This window comes from Pollachius pollachius, assembly GCF_949987615.1.
Source record: "Pollachius pollachius genome assembly, chromosome: 15".
Taxonomy (NCBI): domain Eukaryota; kingdom Metazoa; phylum Chordata; class Actinopteri; order Gadiformes; family Gadidae; genus Pollachius; species Pollachius pollachius.
This window is the reverse complement of record NC_136948.1, coordinates 19,267,942-19,283,924: the sequence shown is the minus strand read 5'-3', so window position 1 is coordinate 19,283,924 and position 15,983 is coordinate 19,267,942.

Here is a 15,983-nt window from a genome sequence, read left to right as displayed (position 1 = left end):
CACAATAACATATGAACACAAATAACATGAAATGATTTGCCTGCGGTGAACCGGTTCAACCTTTTTAAATGTATCTACTACCAAGCGCTTAGGTTTCTAACCGTTGGGGCCCATAAGTTGGTGCACATGGAGAAAACCAATCCTTAGTTGCTTTAAGGAGTTACACACCCTCCGTCCTCCGTTACTCACGTATCCACAGGAATGAACGAGCAGCACGGCAGAGTCAACGAGCTAAGTCGACGAACTTGGTTAACAACCAAACGATGAAGGCGAGATGGAAAAAAAATGGTAGTCCAGTGTGAACGCATGTCCGGTAGCAGAGTCCCTCCTTGGTTAGCCGCAGCAGCTAACCAACGCCGCCAAAGTCTTTTCCTCTCCGGTGGAGTAGAGAGTCTTGAACTTCCAGTGGCACACAACGTTTCTCAGCCGAAGGATACCCGTGCCAACACTCAATAAAATACTAGTATCAAATACTAAGTATTACGTCTACAAATATCACTCTTCTTCGTTAAGCTCACACACTCGTTGAACGCATCACCTCCTCGACCTCATGTTCGAGTTCGTGCTTTTTAACAAGCCCCTCTCTGATTGGCTAAGAGTGCAGCAGTACATAAATTGTATTGGCTTACGTTACTTCGCTTAACTACATTGAAAATACCTAACAAGCCACCACAAAACAAAGGAGTAATGGTCATGCAGTTTATTTCTCTCTATTCATAAATTAAATGAAACCCACTATTTATTCATTAAACGGTATTTATCCGCATATGAAATAAATCTTTTTGTAGGTCCCTACAGCAAGACAACGTGTAGTGCACCAGCACGTTGTGCACTACACATGCTGGTGCGTGTAGCGCACAACGTGCTGGTCTTTCAAGAGCCAAAACGGCTCTTTTAAGAGCCACCCACACATTACTATTGATCAAACTTCCTGAAATTACTATATTCACTGTGATCTCCTGACTTAAAGAAGCATGTCTCCTTAACATACAACAGTAATATGCCATTATTAACTAAATTTGTTAATGTTTAAGTATTGTTTAAGTATTATGTTCTGGAGCCGCGGGGATTCTGGGAATTGGGTTTGTCAGTTGTCAGAAGGGTTTTGTTAATTTATTCTGTTGTTAGGTTAAGTGGGGTTAACGGGTTTGGGGTCTTTATTGGTTGTGTGCTAATTATGTGTAGTTCCATTGTTGTGTAATCGTGACCATTAGTGAGAGTGTTGTGTGTGTTGATCAGGTGTGCCGTGTTCTGTAACGTTCGGTGGTTGTTAATAAAGGCGGTCCGTAGTCGTAGACACTAGGGACGCCAGTCGCAATTCACTTGTTCAATTTTCCGGGATTTATCTACGTAGAACAATCTGGATTTTCCATTTATGGTATTGCTGTAGTGTTGGGAAGTTCGACTCTTTTTACTGAATCGGATCTTTAACTCTCGGTCAGTAAATTGAACGAATCTTTTTTTGAGTCATTTCGTTCATTTCGTTCATTTTTACAGCGGGTGGCGCTGTAGCCCCCTTGTGGGCGTTGTAAAAAAGGCTGCGGTTCTTAACGCTTAACACTGAAGGCAACATGGTTTGCTTCAGCTGAGCTGCTGAATACACACAATGTCACAAGCAATTCAAACCATGTGAAAACCTAGGAAAGCAAAAACACCACAATAAAGTGACTTGTGTCCTGTATCCTCATTTTGACAATTAGTAAGACAATTAAGTAAGACAAAAAGTATAAATAAATAAGTTCCTTAAAGTGTTACATGGTGCATTTATTGTGTCTTATTATTATTGTTATTACATTTGTTATTATTATTATATTTTATGGCAGAGTATAACACAAAATCAATATGTTGATATAATTTTCAAAAGTATTTATTTATAAACACACTTATAAACCCAAATCCAAACCAACAACAATATTGCACAATTAAGTAAAAGTAACACAAGTATATTAAGCAGTTTAAGGCCTGCTCTAAGGCAAGTTGGCATTGAGAAACACAAGCTCGCGGACCTTGGAGGGGCTGAGCCTGTTCCGTCTGTCAGTGATGATCTGCCCAGTCTTTGAGAAAATTCTCTCAGAGGGCACAGATGTGGCCACAATGCACAGTCTTGTCTTCATCACTTCACACAGACTTTTAAATACTGGAGAGCACATCCTCCACCATGCCAGAGGGTCTGATGTGCGGGGTAGGAGTGGCTCTGCAAGGTAGGCCCGTATCTCCATCATGGCAGCAGTTGAGATGCTTGATGTGGCAGAATTGGATGAAGTGGAAGCGCTGGTGTTTGCTACCCTCTCATCGAAGTCTTCCCAAAACATGGCCCCTGCGCTGGCAGCCGCAGCAGGATCTTGACCCTCCTCCTCCTCCTCACTGTGACCAGGGTGATGGTGTGCTGCAGTAGCTGTAATCCTCTTTACAGCATCATCTGCTGCCTTGTCGTTCACAAAGGCTTGCTTTTTGAACCTTGGGTCCAAACAAGTAGCATCAGCAAGCTTCTCAATTTGCTCCACCTTGCTGAACCTCTTCTGCATCTCTGCCATCAGACAGTCCACCAGTTTTTGAACTGGTTCATGGATGGATGGATTCCTTTGATGGCGGGCAACAATCCTCTGATGACCCCTTGCCATCAGGATCACTTTGGAGGCAGTCACAAACCTACAGACAGTTGAATTATTCAAATGTTGTTCTTAAAAGCAGTTATAACAGTGTACTATTACAAAGTCAATGTCATGCTTCTTTGTTAACAGTAAGGATGCAGTTAAAAATCTATCACAAACTATAATTTTTGTTTAAAATATGAAGTTTGTGCTTATTATGTGCATGTACATTGAGAGCAAAGTTAGATAGGAGTCAAATTAATTTATGTGTACACTGATTCATCCAATAAAAGTGATTTTAATTTAATATAAACATTAATCACTTTATCTACATACCTCTCAGCGCTCACTTCAATGGTAACCTCCTCAAAAGGCTTGATAATGCCCACTGTTTCACGGGCAATTCCCCATTCCTCTGTGGACAGTGTGGATAGCGGTGCATTGATAAGTGCCAGGGTGGAGATGACTGGATCTTTCACTTCAATGAACCTTTGCAGCATGTAGAATGTTGAATTCCACCTTGTAGCTACATCCTGCTTCAAACGCAGTTGCTCCTGGCCCATCTGTTGCTGTGTGGCCTTCAGCTTGTCTGAAGCAACTGTGCTTCTGTGGAAATATTCAACCACAGCTTTTATTTTTTGAATTGTGCCCTGAACCTCCCTAAGTGCAGCTCTAAGAATGAGGTTCAACACATGTGCAAAGCATGGTATGTGGTCCCAGTGCAGGTGATCTCTCAGGGCTGCCACAATGTTGCTGGCATTGTCTGTGACACAAGCTACAACTTTGTCTATGACACCCCATTCGGTTGAAACTCTCTTCAGCTCACTTGCCAGGTGAGCTGAAGTGTGTCTGTCTGTCAAGGTAAAACAGTCCAGGAGATGGGAGGTCATAGCAAAATCCTGAATATAGTGGCAGGTCACAGACATGTAACTTGTGGTCGTCACAGATGTCCAGCAGTCTGTTGTGAGACATACAGCAGGAGCACTCTTGATTTTTTCAAATAACTCGGCTCTTAGTTTTCCATACATCTTAGGCAGTAGAGCTTGAGACAGTGTTTTCCTGCTAGGCAGAGTGTATGAAGGGTCCAGGGTCTTTGAAAAATCTTTAAAGCCTTTGTCCTCAACGATGGAGAATGGTTGATAGTCACAAGCTATCATTTTTATCAGTGCTTCATCCAGTTTGATCTGCCTGAGCGGATCCATTGGCCTTGTTACATAAGTGCCCAACAGTGTTTGTTGAGGCCTCCGTGGCCTAACTGCTGCTTGGGTGGTGGTGGTGGTGGTGGTGGGTGCTGCTGGTGTACTGGATGTTGCAGAAGCTGTAGCCAGTGTTGCAGCAGCAGCGATTGGAGGTCCAGATGAAGTATTGCTGGTGGAGATATTTGAAGCTGCTGCAGTGGCTCCATCGTCACTCTCTACCCTCACTTGTGCTAACTGCACAGTTGGATGTGCTGCTTTCAGGTGCCTTCTCAAATTCGAAGTGCTTCCTCCTTGCACTGATAAAAGTCTTTTGCAAATATTGCACTTGGCTTTGGTGGCTGAAATTTCACCAAAGTGGTTCCAAATGTCACTTCTTTTCCTGCCACTCATTTTCCTGACCTGCTCAGACCTCTGTTGTTTGTGTTCTGATTAAACCTGACACCTAATGTAAATGTATGGGGATGAGTGAGGGATGGGTCACTGCCCCCGCATGGAGCCTTGGATGACGGGAGCACTCAATTTGTGGGACATGATCTCATCACTCCTAGTAGCCCAGTCTGTAAAACATTAAATTGTGACGAGGTGAAAAGCTGTCTCATGAGAGTCAAACAATTGACACTTTTCACACCCTTTCATGCCAAACATCAATTAGCTCAGGCAGTGGAAAAGAAATATATAAATAATAACGTCAACTTGCGACGTAAATCAGATTTTGCCTAGCCGATGCCGTGCGAACAGCGATACCGGCATATGCCGTGACTGTAACCAAGTGAACCCCGTCTTGCGCTGTTAAAGTGTGAACGCTGACAGTGTGTGACAGTGGTCTTTAAACCGAGATGCAAACCTGGTCTGTGTGAGCTGCACTTTATCAGAGGCTCTGAAGTTAACATTTATGGAGGATTTGTCGTGCTTTTTCACCTCCTTTCCTCATCCGATCCTAAATGGTTGTGTCTGTCACCGCAGCAGCAGAGCAGGGTAGGGGAGAGCTGGGTCGATTATTTGAAACACGGGACGATTGAAACACAGTTTTCCTCGAAAACCGCATGGCTTTTACGTCGTCACTACGTTCAGCACGCAAGACTGACCAACCCCGGGAAATTTACGTCCCACCGTTCAAATGTTATCCCCCGAACCTGTTTTCGAGAGCGCTAAGTAAAATCCTTCCTGCGGTAGTGTTTTTGTAATAGATAGTTGTGTTTTTTGTTTCATGCCATAATAATATGACTATACAACAGATGAAAAAGACGTTTAACTGAAAAGTGTTTCAATCGACCCGGCTCTATTAGTATAGCGCAGGTAGACTTAAAAAAAATAATTCTCATTATATTGTAGCGACCCTGGGACATTTAAATAATTTGTGTGTTATGTGTTGCATTGTATTTCGTTGTCCGTTATGCAAGTTGATCTATGCGCTTGTATTGCAATGTTGTTCTTGTCAATCAGTGTGGGGGCGAATCATTAGGTCAGCTGGGGGAGGGGCCTTGGAAGAACTGGAGGGTCGGGCCTGGCACGTGCGGCTGACCGTGCGGCGGGTTGGGGAGTACGGGTTTTTGCTTCGTGTGGGATTTTCGCCGTGGTTTACATGTTTCAGTGACCTAGTTTGGTGCCATTAAAAAGTTTGTTCCAATACCGATGACTGGACATCGTTATGTCAGCGAGGTCATTACAATATGTTTACTTTTTCTCCCGACATGTCAGAGAACACAGATGTCTAGAAAGTAAAGAAAAATATGAGCAAAAACGCATTGTAGACGAAGTACATGAGCAATTAAAGTTCAGAAGTTTAACTATATATATAATATAATTCAAATTAAAAAGATTACAAGAACTGAAGGCCACTGATTAATTATGATTTCATGAATGAATAATGTATTATGATATTTTATTATTCTATGGTAGAGTATAACACAAAATCAACACGTTGATATAATTTTCGAAAGTATTTATTTACAAACACACTTTACATTATATAATCTATAACACTATACACATCTACAAGAACCGAAGACCACTAATAATTATGATTTCATGAATAAATAATGTATGTCGGGTTTCACGTGACAAATGAATGAACGTCACAAATCAGATATCATTCATTTCCTTGTTCGTAGCTGGCCTACAGCTGTCACGTGACAAATGAACGAGAGACCGATCCATATGAACGAATCGTATGAACGAATCGTATGAACGAACCGTATGAGCGATCCGTATGAACGATCCGTATGAACGATCCGTATGAACGAACCGTATGAACGAACCGTATGAACGATCCGTATGAACGATCCGTATGAACGATCCGTATGGCTGTCACGTGACAAATGAACGAGGACCTGAGTGAGTCGTGAACGAATCATTTCTGCTTCCTCTCCTACTGACTGAGCTTATGCAGCTGCCTGCCATGTGGCGAGGTAAGGTACTGCATCAAAATGAACGAATCACTCACTGAGATGACTCATGACTCCCGAGTCATATGAAAGATTCGTTCATATTGAACGAATCGTTCACGAACGACACATCACTATATTGCTGCAACATGTGTGCTAGAAAATTACCGAATTCTATCACTTCAACTAACTAAGAGTGCATGAGGAATCGAGTCCGGAGCAAGTATTATTGAACAAGCAACAACAAGGCCGAGTAGTTTGCAAAGCACTGCCGATCATAACATCCCGGCCTTTTTCTTCTCACACACCAAGATATTCCCCATATGGTATGCCCGCCCACAGCATGCATTGTTCTCCTTTTATGGTAAGGCCGGTCAGTCATACATTACTTTAATTATGTGTTCAACATCCACAGCTAATCTAATCTAAACATTAGGTTGACGTCAGTACGCCTTGACCCCAGACTCTCTGGCGCTGTGTCAAGTCTTTCCTATGACTTCAGAGGTGATTTAGCTGCTTTCCACTATTAATGTACCTATATGATATATAAGTCTGATAATACTCATAGTTAACATAAAAAGTAATGGTTAATTTCTACCATACATGCTCTTCCAGAAGGTAACCAATCACAACGGAGTGGGGTTGGCAGGAGGGGGGCGAGGGGGCGGAGAAGGACGAAGCCGAGTGTTGACAGAGAATGCTGAAAGCGCCCAGATGAGAGGAGGAGTTTCCCGAAAATCTACATCGTTTTTGTGCTGTGATTCGTGTCAGGTTGCTCTATAGGAGTCATTAATAAGAAATTAAGACCAGAAAAGTAGTATAATAGGAGATCTTTAAGCAAAGTTGCTTGGACCCGAAAATCTGTGGCACAAAATAATTTGCAACATTTCCCTCAAGCCATTCAATAAAGAATATGAAGCCACATTTTTTGTATAAAAATAATAATTTATTGGGGCGTGTGTGTGTGTGTAAACAAAAAAAAAATGGGCATGGATCATTCCCTGCAACGATTGACACTCCAGTGAACCTATTCATCGAGTGGTTGTCCAATTTTAGCACTGGATTATAGTAGCTGTAAGCGTCATGCAATAATTTAAAAAAAAAAAAATTCACTTGTTCTTTGGCATGGGGTGGCAATCGTTGCAGGGAAGGAAGTATCCCTTTAAAAAAATGTTCGTCCTCAGAGAGAGGCGCTGGAGGAGGTGGAGGCGCTGAAGCAGGTTGGGGCGGCCTCCTCAACACCTCCAGGAGGCACTTCTCGATCTCACTCTCCCTCTCCCCCCCTCCCCCCACTCTCCTTCTTTTCTGTGTCCTCACTGTTTCAAATGCAAACAACATTTTTGGGTCAAGTAACAGACAAAATGAGTCATGTTACCTGACCCAAATGGTGGGATTCTGGCTGACTCTGCTTTTGGTGCATCACTTCAGCCTGGCACCCTCCAACTGCCTGCTGACCTGCCACTAACAGGAGCTGACCACCGAGGACCATCATGACTTATACTTATAACATACCATTCACGCATAGGGACCCTCATGACCACATAAACGAAGTGTAGCATTAAATAAATATAACCTCTCCCATGTTAAATGACATACCTAGGGTAAAAGGAGAAGCGGTGACAGCAGCAGTTGGTGGTGGTGGAATAGAACAGCAGCAGCCTCCGGCTCCTCACAGCTTGTACAGGTCAGATCTTCTGAGGTGACAAGAGTGAGTTATCAATCTATAGAACAAATCATGAGTTTGTCATGCTGTATATGGGCGTGCGTGTGTCTTCACTTATCGACCAACCTCCTAGGTCACTCGCTGTCCCTGCTGCTGCCTCTGAACCCTGGTCCTCAACTGGGTACTCTGCCACAGCCCCATATTGCTACTGGTCTCCCTCAGAGTAACAAATGGGTCGAGGAAAGACAGGATTGCAGAGTACTTCCACTTCTTTAATGGCCCTGCTGCTGAGCCACTCCTCTTTCCTGCCTCCTTCTTTCTCTCCCTGAGGTAGGTGTCCCTCAGGCCCTTCCACTTCTTACGTCATACGTCCTCAACAAGAAAAAACCTACGTTGTGTAATCCGAATTGAACTGTTGAATGCTAACTGCTAACTAACTAGCATAGTTAAGTACAATTGCTGGAACAAAGTAACTTTTAAAGTAAAGAAAATTTTAAAAAAACTTACTAGTTAGCCCGACCTCTTGGCTCTCCTTCTTCCAAGACCTTGCCTTGACCGTCCGGTCCTTGTCATCGGCCTGGGTGGTATTAAAAAGCTCAGGAAGAGCGGACACGGAGAGAATGATCTTTTCCTCCATTTAGCAGTTTGATCTGGATCAGGAAGTGAACGCTACGTCACTCAAGGGAGTGAACGCTGATTGGCTGTCATCACATCGTGAATGTCGCGGAAAAGTTGAAATATTTCAATTTGAGCGAATTTGTCGCACTACAAATCCTCGTGAACGTGCTCGCCCGTGAAGAGCGAAAGTGTGGCGCAACAAATCAAAACTTGTCGCTGGTTTTCTCTGTTAAGTTGCATGTTATCTACTGCGCGTGCGCAGTTTGGTTGGCTGGCTGTTCTATCGGTGAATAATGGCGGCAGCCATGGTTGTGCATGTAATATGCTAACTTTTAGTAAACGTTTCAACTTGATCAACTGTCGTTGTGGTTATTGGATTATCTCGATTAACATTGGTAGCAGAGGATGGCTGCTGCTGGGAATTACAAAGTTCCGCCACCGTTTGACGAGAAGACGTCATACGAAAGCTGGAAAAATGAGATCGCAATATGGAGACTCGTCACAGAACTGGATGAAAAGAAGCAAGCCTTGGCGGTTACCTTGTCGCTAAAGGGGAGAGCCAAGGCTAGTGCTCTGGAAATTGCTGCTGACGACTTAAATTCCGACACGGGAATGACTACACTTATGACTAAATTGGACTCATTGTTTTTGAAAGAAGAAAAGGACCGGCAGTACGAGGCTTACACCGAGTTCGATCGGATCGCTAGAGGAAGCGCTACTTCAATGGTGGATTACATCATCGAATTTGAACATCGCTACAACAAGCTCTGTAAATTTAAAATGGAGCTTCCGGATGCCGTGTTAACCTTCAAGCTACTAGATACCGCGGGACTTAATGTGAAAGATAAGCAGCTGGCGCTAACAGCTTGCCCGAGCATCTCTTTTGTTGACGTAAAATCAGCCTTGAAAAGAATTTTTGGCGATAACGTTACACCACAAGATGGCAGCAGTGCGCTGCGAATGAGCGAAGATGCTGCCTACTACACGCGATACACAGGCAGACGAGAGGGTAGGTCAAACTTGCAACCGTTGCAAACGGTGTTTCAGGGCACAAACCCACTCGACAAACATGGGAGGAGAACAAGATGTGCAGTATGCCAGAGTACTTACCACTGGGCAAAGGATTGTCCAAACAAAAAGGAATATGTAAAACTGACAAAGGATGAGGGGATAAAAAATGATGTTGAAGAATGCAACATTACTTTGTTTTCCAACGTTTTGTCTGACACAGAAATCTTCATGGTGGAGGCTTTGGGATCAGCTGTGATTGACACAGCCTGTACTAGAACTGTGTGTGGGGAAAAATGGCTTGATGATTACATCAGTGAACTGCCACAGAGTGAGTTGCAAAAAGTTAGTGACAAACAGAGTGCAAGACCTTTCAGGTTTGGTGATGGGAAAGTGGTCCACTCCACGAGGAAAGTGATTATTCCAGTCAAGATAGGACAGACAAAATGCAAAATCGAAACAGAAGTTGTCCCTGCAGATATACCCATGCTGTTAAGCAAGACTTCGTTGAAAAGAGCAAGTGCAGTTTTGGACATTGCGCATGACAAAGCGACAATGTTTGAACAACCTGTTGAGCTTGAACAGACATCTTCAGGACATTATTGTGTGAACTTGAGAGATGATAGTGACGCAGAAGAAAGTGAGACCCTAAACGATGAGGATGAAGTTCTCGCTGTGACAGAAAACATGACAACAAAGGGGAAAAAGACAGTCCTGTTGAAACTGCATCGACAATTTGGACATGCTTCAGTTGAAAGACTACAAAAACTACTGGCCTGTGCAGGTAATAATGATGAGGAAAGGAACACCATACTCAAAGACATTGTAAAAAACTGTGAAACATGCATCAGGTACAGCAAACCAAAACGCAAACCAGTGGTGGGTTTGCCCATGGCCTCAACATACAATGAAACTATTGCTGTGGACTTGCATGAGCTTGAACCGGGAGTGTGGTATCTCCATGCTATTGATCACTTCACACGCTTCAGTGCGGGGAGTATTATCACCACGAAAAAACCCAGGGAGATAGTGAAGCACTTTATTCACTGCTGGATAAGTATCCATGGTCCTCCGCGCAGGTTACTCAGTGATAATGGAGGTGAATTCAACAACGAAGAAATTAGGGACATGGCTGAAAAATTTAACATTGAAGTGAAAACCACTGCAGCATACAGCCCATGGAGCAACGGCCTGCTGGAAAGGCATAATCAAACACTGACTGACATTTTGCTGAAGGTGAAGAAAGACAACCAATGTGATTGGAAGACGGCCCTGGATTGGGCCTTGATGGCAAAAAACTCGATGCACAATGTACATGGTTACAGCCCCTACCAACTAGTGTTTGGGCAGAACCCAAATCTGCCTTCAACCCTTACCGATAAGCCACCAGCTCTGGAAACAAGTTTGAATACTTGGGTAGCCCAACACATCACAACATTACATGCATCAAGAAGAGCGTTTACGGAAGCCGAATGCTCTGAGAGGATCCGAAGAGCCCTTCGCAAACAACTCCGGCCCAATGATGACAGATATGAAACGGGGGACAAAGTACACTATAAGAGAGTAGACTGTAACGAGTGGAAAGGTCCAGGCGTAGTCATCGGCCAAGATGGTGTGGTGATTTTTGTCAGACATGGGGGAACCTACATTCGAGTGCACCAGTCTAGGCTGAGAAAAGTGGATCACCCAGAGCTGGAAGAAAATACAAAGGGAGATCGAATAATTGTCAATGAAAAACTTACAATGACACCAGCAGTTGGACTCAATGATCATAACTATGACAGTGACGATGAATTACAGGAAGTGGAACCGACAAATGATGAACACCTTGATGCTGAGGATAACACTGAACCCTCTCATGCATCAGTACAGCCTGGAGGAGGTGATCTCGATCAACCTGTCACGTCGCAGATAAACTCAACCGCGACTTGTGAAGGCCTGAGGCTGAAAGCTGGACAGTTGGTTCAATACACAGACAATGAAAGTGGCCAAACCCAAACTGGAAAAATTCTCAGCCGGGCAGGAAAGGCCACTAGAAAACACAAAAACTGTTATAATGTGCAGTACAGTGAGCCCGAGGAAACTGATGGCACAACAAGGTCAGTTGACTTAGGACAAATTAAAGATCTTCAAGTTATTCTGCCTGAGCATGCCAAGGTATGTACTGACTACAATCAGGATGACATACTGATAGTGGATGATGATGCCTTCATACCTGCCAAACACATTGAACTCAGCAACTGGAAAAAGAATGATGTATTTGAAGAGGTAAAAGATGAGGGTCAGAAATGCATCTCAACAAGGTGGGTGTGCACACTCAAGGAAACACCTGATAGCATTGTACCTAAAGCCAGACTAGTTGCGAGAGGCTTTGAAGAAAGAAACACACAAGACCTTCCCAAAGACTCGCCTACATGTGCTTCAGAATCTCTAAAGATGATCATGGCTGTCATATGTCAAAATAAATGGCAGCTGAACTCCATGGACATTAAAGCAGCCTTTTTACAAGGTAAAGAGTTAACCCGAAATGTCTACATTCGCCCACCCCAAGAAGCACAGTGCAAAGGAACTGTATGGAAGTTGAAAAAGTGTGTTTATGGCCTTACAGATGCTTCTTTGTACTGGTACAATAGAGTGAAAGACACTATGCAGCAGTTGGGAGCTACTGTGTCAAAAGTTGATCCAGCAGTATTCTACTGGCTGGATGATTCCTGTGCTGTAATGGGGATCCTTGCAGCTCATGTGGATGACTTTATCTGGGGTGGTTCACATGCGTTCTCCACAGCTGTCATCCCCCAATTGAAAGATGCTTTTCAAGTTGGACGTGAAGAACACCACAGCTTCAGCTACATTGGAATGCAGGTTCATTCCCTGAAGGATGAGATACAGGTACAACAAAGTACATACATAAAAAGTCTTCAACCTATTCATGTGGACCCCACCAGAGCAACACAGCGTGAGGCTCCTTTAACAGAAATCGAGCTTGACATGCTTAAATCAAAGATTGGCCAGATATTGTGGGTAGCAAGACAGAGCAGACCGGATGTAATGTGTGACATATCCATTTTGGCATCTAACACAAAGCATGCTACTGTCCAAACCCTGCACTGTGCAAACAAACTCATCAGAAAACTAAAATAAGAAGACGTGATCTTGAGGTTTCAGTACTTGGGAGAAAACTGTTCCCTCAAACTAGTCGTGTTCAGTGATTCCTCAATGGGGAACCTTGCAGATGGAGGAACACAGGGTGGACATTTTATCATTCTTATGGGAGAAGATGGGAAGTTTTCACCAATATGCTGGCAGTCAAAACGCATCAGGAGAGTTGTACGGAGTACGTTAGCAGGAGAGACATTGGCGCTTGCAGATGGGATCGACAGTGGAGTTTTTCTAGCTACTATCTACTCGGAGCTTACCACTGGGGGTTGCACACACAGCAATTTGCCCATTGTGTGTGTAACGGATAACCATTCTCTTCTTGATGCTGTCAAGTCTACAAAGTGTGTCACAGAAAAAAGACTCCGCCTCGAAATCAGCAGTATTAAGGAGCTCATGCACTCTGGAGCTGTTCAGCAGATCATGTGGTTACCTACCAAGGAACAGCTTGCTAACTGCTTGACGAAGACAGGGACTTCTGCACTAAGTCTGCTGAGGGCCCTCAGCGAAGGTGTACTGCATCTTAAGGACTAAATGATCTTGACAATAGACTACAGTTAGTTTGGTCATTAAAACTGTCATTTAATCATACCTGTTTAGCTGTTGTAGGTTTAAAATATAACCTATGTTGATGTTCTATTTCTTGGACAGTGTTCTTAGTTTTTAAAAAAAAAAAAAAATGTCCTTCGTTATGAAAAATGTTCTTGGTTTTGAAAAAATGTTTTTCTTTAAAGAAAAAGGGGAGATTGTTAAGTTGCATGTTATCTACTGCGCGTGCGCAGTTTGGTTGGCTGGCTGTTCTATCGGTGAATAATGGCGGCAGCCATGGTTGTGCATGTAATATGCTAACTTTTAGTAAACGTTTCAACTTGATCAACTGTCGTTGTGGTTATTGGATTATCTCGATTAACATTCTCTGGCGAATAATTCGCCCGATTCACGTCTCTACGTTCACTTTGTATGGGATCTTGTCACCTCTTCGCGTTTGGTGTAAACGCACCTTTACGCTTTCAGTCAGATGAAATCTTAGATGCAGCAGGTCTCACAAAAATGATAATTGATTGCCTTGAAAAACATGGTCTGGACTACAAAAAATTATCTTGTGGGGCAAGGCTATGACGGTGCATCCGTCATGAGCAGAAAGCTTTCTGGTGTGTCTGCGCGGATTAAAAACAGTGAAGATTTGCATTTTATGTGCACTGTAATGCACATTGTTTGAATTTGGTTCTTGTCGATGCTGTAAAATCAGTGCCTGAGGCAGTTAACTTTTTTGCTCTCCTGCAGAATCTTTATAACTTTGTATCTGGCTTCTACGTTCATCTCAAGTGGCTTGTATTGGAATTAACGTGAACTTTTATTCAGCGTGCTTTAGCATACAGCATTAACAACATAGCTACAGCTTTAAATGAAAAATATTAGGGAAATATGTCGGAATCCATCTCCCTGCCTAAATATTTTGAAAATAGTGGTGACATGCTCCAATCCAGCTCTCTTGACCTAGCAAGGGCTGTGGATCTAGTAGGTCCCCTTAGAGACACATTACAGGACTACAGAAGTGAGGGTTCCTTTGGAGAACTATAGAAAGAGGTTGAAGAGATTGCAGAGCACTGCAAAGTAAGTGTACAAAAAATGTGTAAGAGACAGTCTAAAACAAGCTCAAGATTTCATGACTCATTGATGATGGGCACTGTAGGACAGAGAAATGGTGACCAAAGAGCTTCCAAACGCCTCTACAGCAGATATATATATATATCTGATATATAATATTCAAAATGCAACAAAAAGGGTCCACTCAGAGCCGTCTCGCGGTGGATCTGGGTAAGTGTCACTCGCTCCGGACCTCCGTGGTCCGTTCGCTCCTGGGTTTGGTCTCTCTTCACTATAACAGAAAGCAGGCACATAAGTACACCCTTCCTGATTGACCTGAGTTTAGACACCTGCTCACCACCAGGTTCAATCCCCCCGGCCAATCCCGTGCGCTCCCAACCTGTCTATACTCCCCCTGCAGGCCAGACGTCGCACGTCCCCCCACAGGAACGTTGCATTTTTAATGTTTACACGAAAGATTCTAGACTAGAGAGTGCGCGCCAATCAATGAAACCTTATGCGGAATCAGACAGTCTGCTCTCTTTGCTGCACAAGGCATGTTTCAGAAATCAGCACATTAATATTTTCGGATTTTTGGAATATGGAATTATTTCAGGGGGGAAAAATGCTGTGAAAACGTTTACGCACAGTGCGTTCAGGATTAGGACTGATATAGCATATTTCGGCCTAGGTCTTATCAATTGTGTTTTAATATCTTTAGCATTCACATTATTTTAGTCTATTCTTTTCGTAGGCTACTTTGCTGTTGGCCTTGATGGGGAGATATTTTAACCCTATTTTCCTGCGTCTCCCGCACTTACAGAGCCCATTTCAGCACTGTGTCAGTGGAAAGTTACAAGCCTACGAATGTTGTTAGAGCAGTGCAGGCACGTTCATGTTAAGAGAATTTTCGGGAAATTTCCAAAGGATCGCAATATCCTTTGTGAGAATGATCGTACGGGCGTGGATCCATCGTTATCGGGAAACAGGGCCTTGGACTCTGACAGCCAGAAAAGGCTGGAAGAGCTCCAGAAGTGGCGCACAGCGGAGACAAAGGTTTGTTTACAACTACAATGTTTAGAATTCCAATGTTTACTGTTTACAATTGATAACAACCAAATAAGATTTCAGATATACTTAATTTTACCCCAGAGATATGGACAATGAAAAAAATTAAAACCTTTTGATTTGTTTTTCAAGGAAAAACTTAACTCTGGAGCCTGGCCAGAAGGACAAGTTATTGGCAAAAATCCTGAACAGGTCCCCAGGGATGATGTTTGATGTACTGTCTTTGCTGGAGGAACCCCTGCACCCTGAACCAAATGGAGCTCTCCCTAACTGGTGCACTTGTCGAAATTGCAGGGAGATCGATTCTGACATCGAGAGGGTATGCTGTCGCCAGTCCTCGCAGACCTGCATAAGTACCATGGTAGAGCAGAGACAATTCAGGCCCTCATCATATAGACAATTTGTGTTGTTGCATTCGGCCGCCTGGGTGTGGGAAAGAGAGTTGTCATATTTAGCTGCTGTGTCTGGAAATTGAGGGACGCATTTCCTGACCCCAGGGCCAACTACACAGGCTTCAGGGTGCGCCGCCTGGGCGTGTAGAAACATTGTAAATAAACATTATTATATATAGTTTTTAAATGTTTCCCTTTTTTTATATATCAGATGTTTGCACCACCTGTCTTTCAGTTGTTCAATAATACACACTTTTTGGTTAGAAAAATATTTATTTTCAATATTGAAAAAAAGGTGCAAGTGACAGTGCTTCATG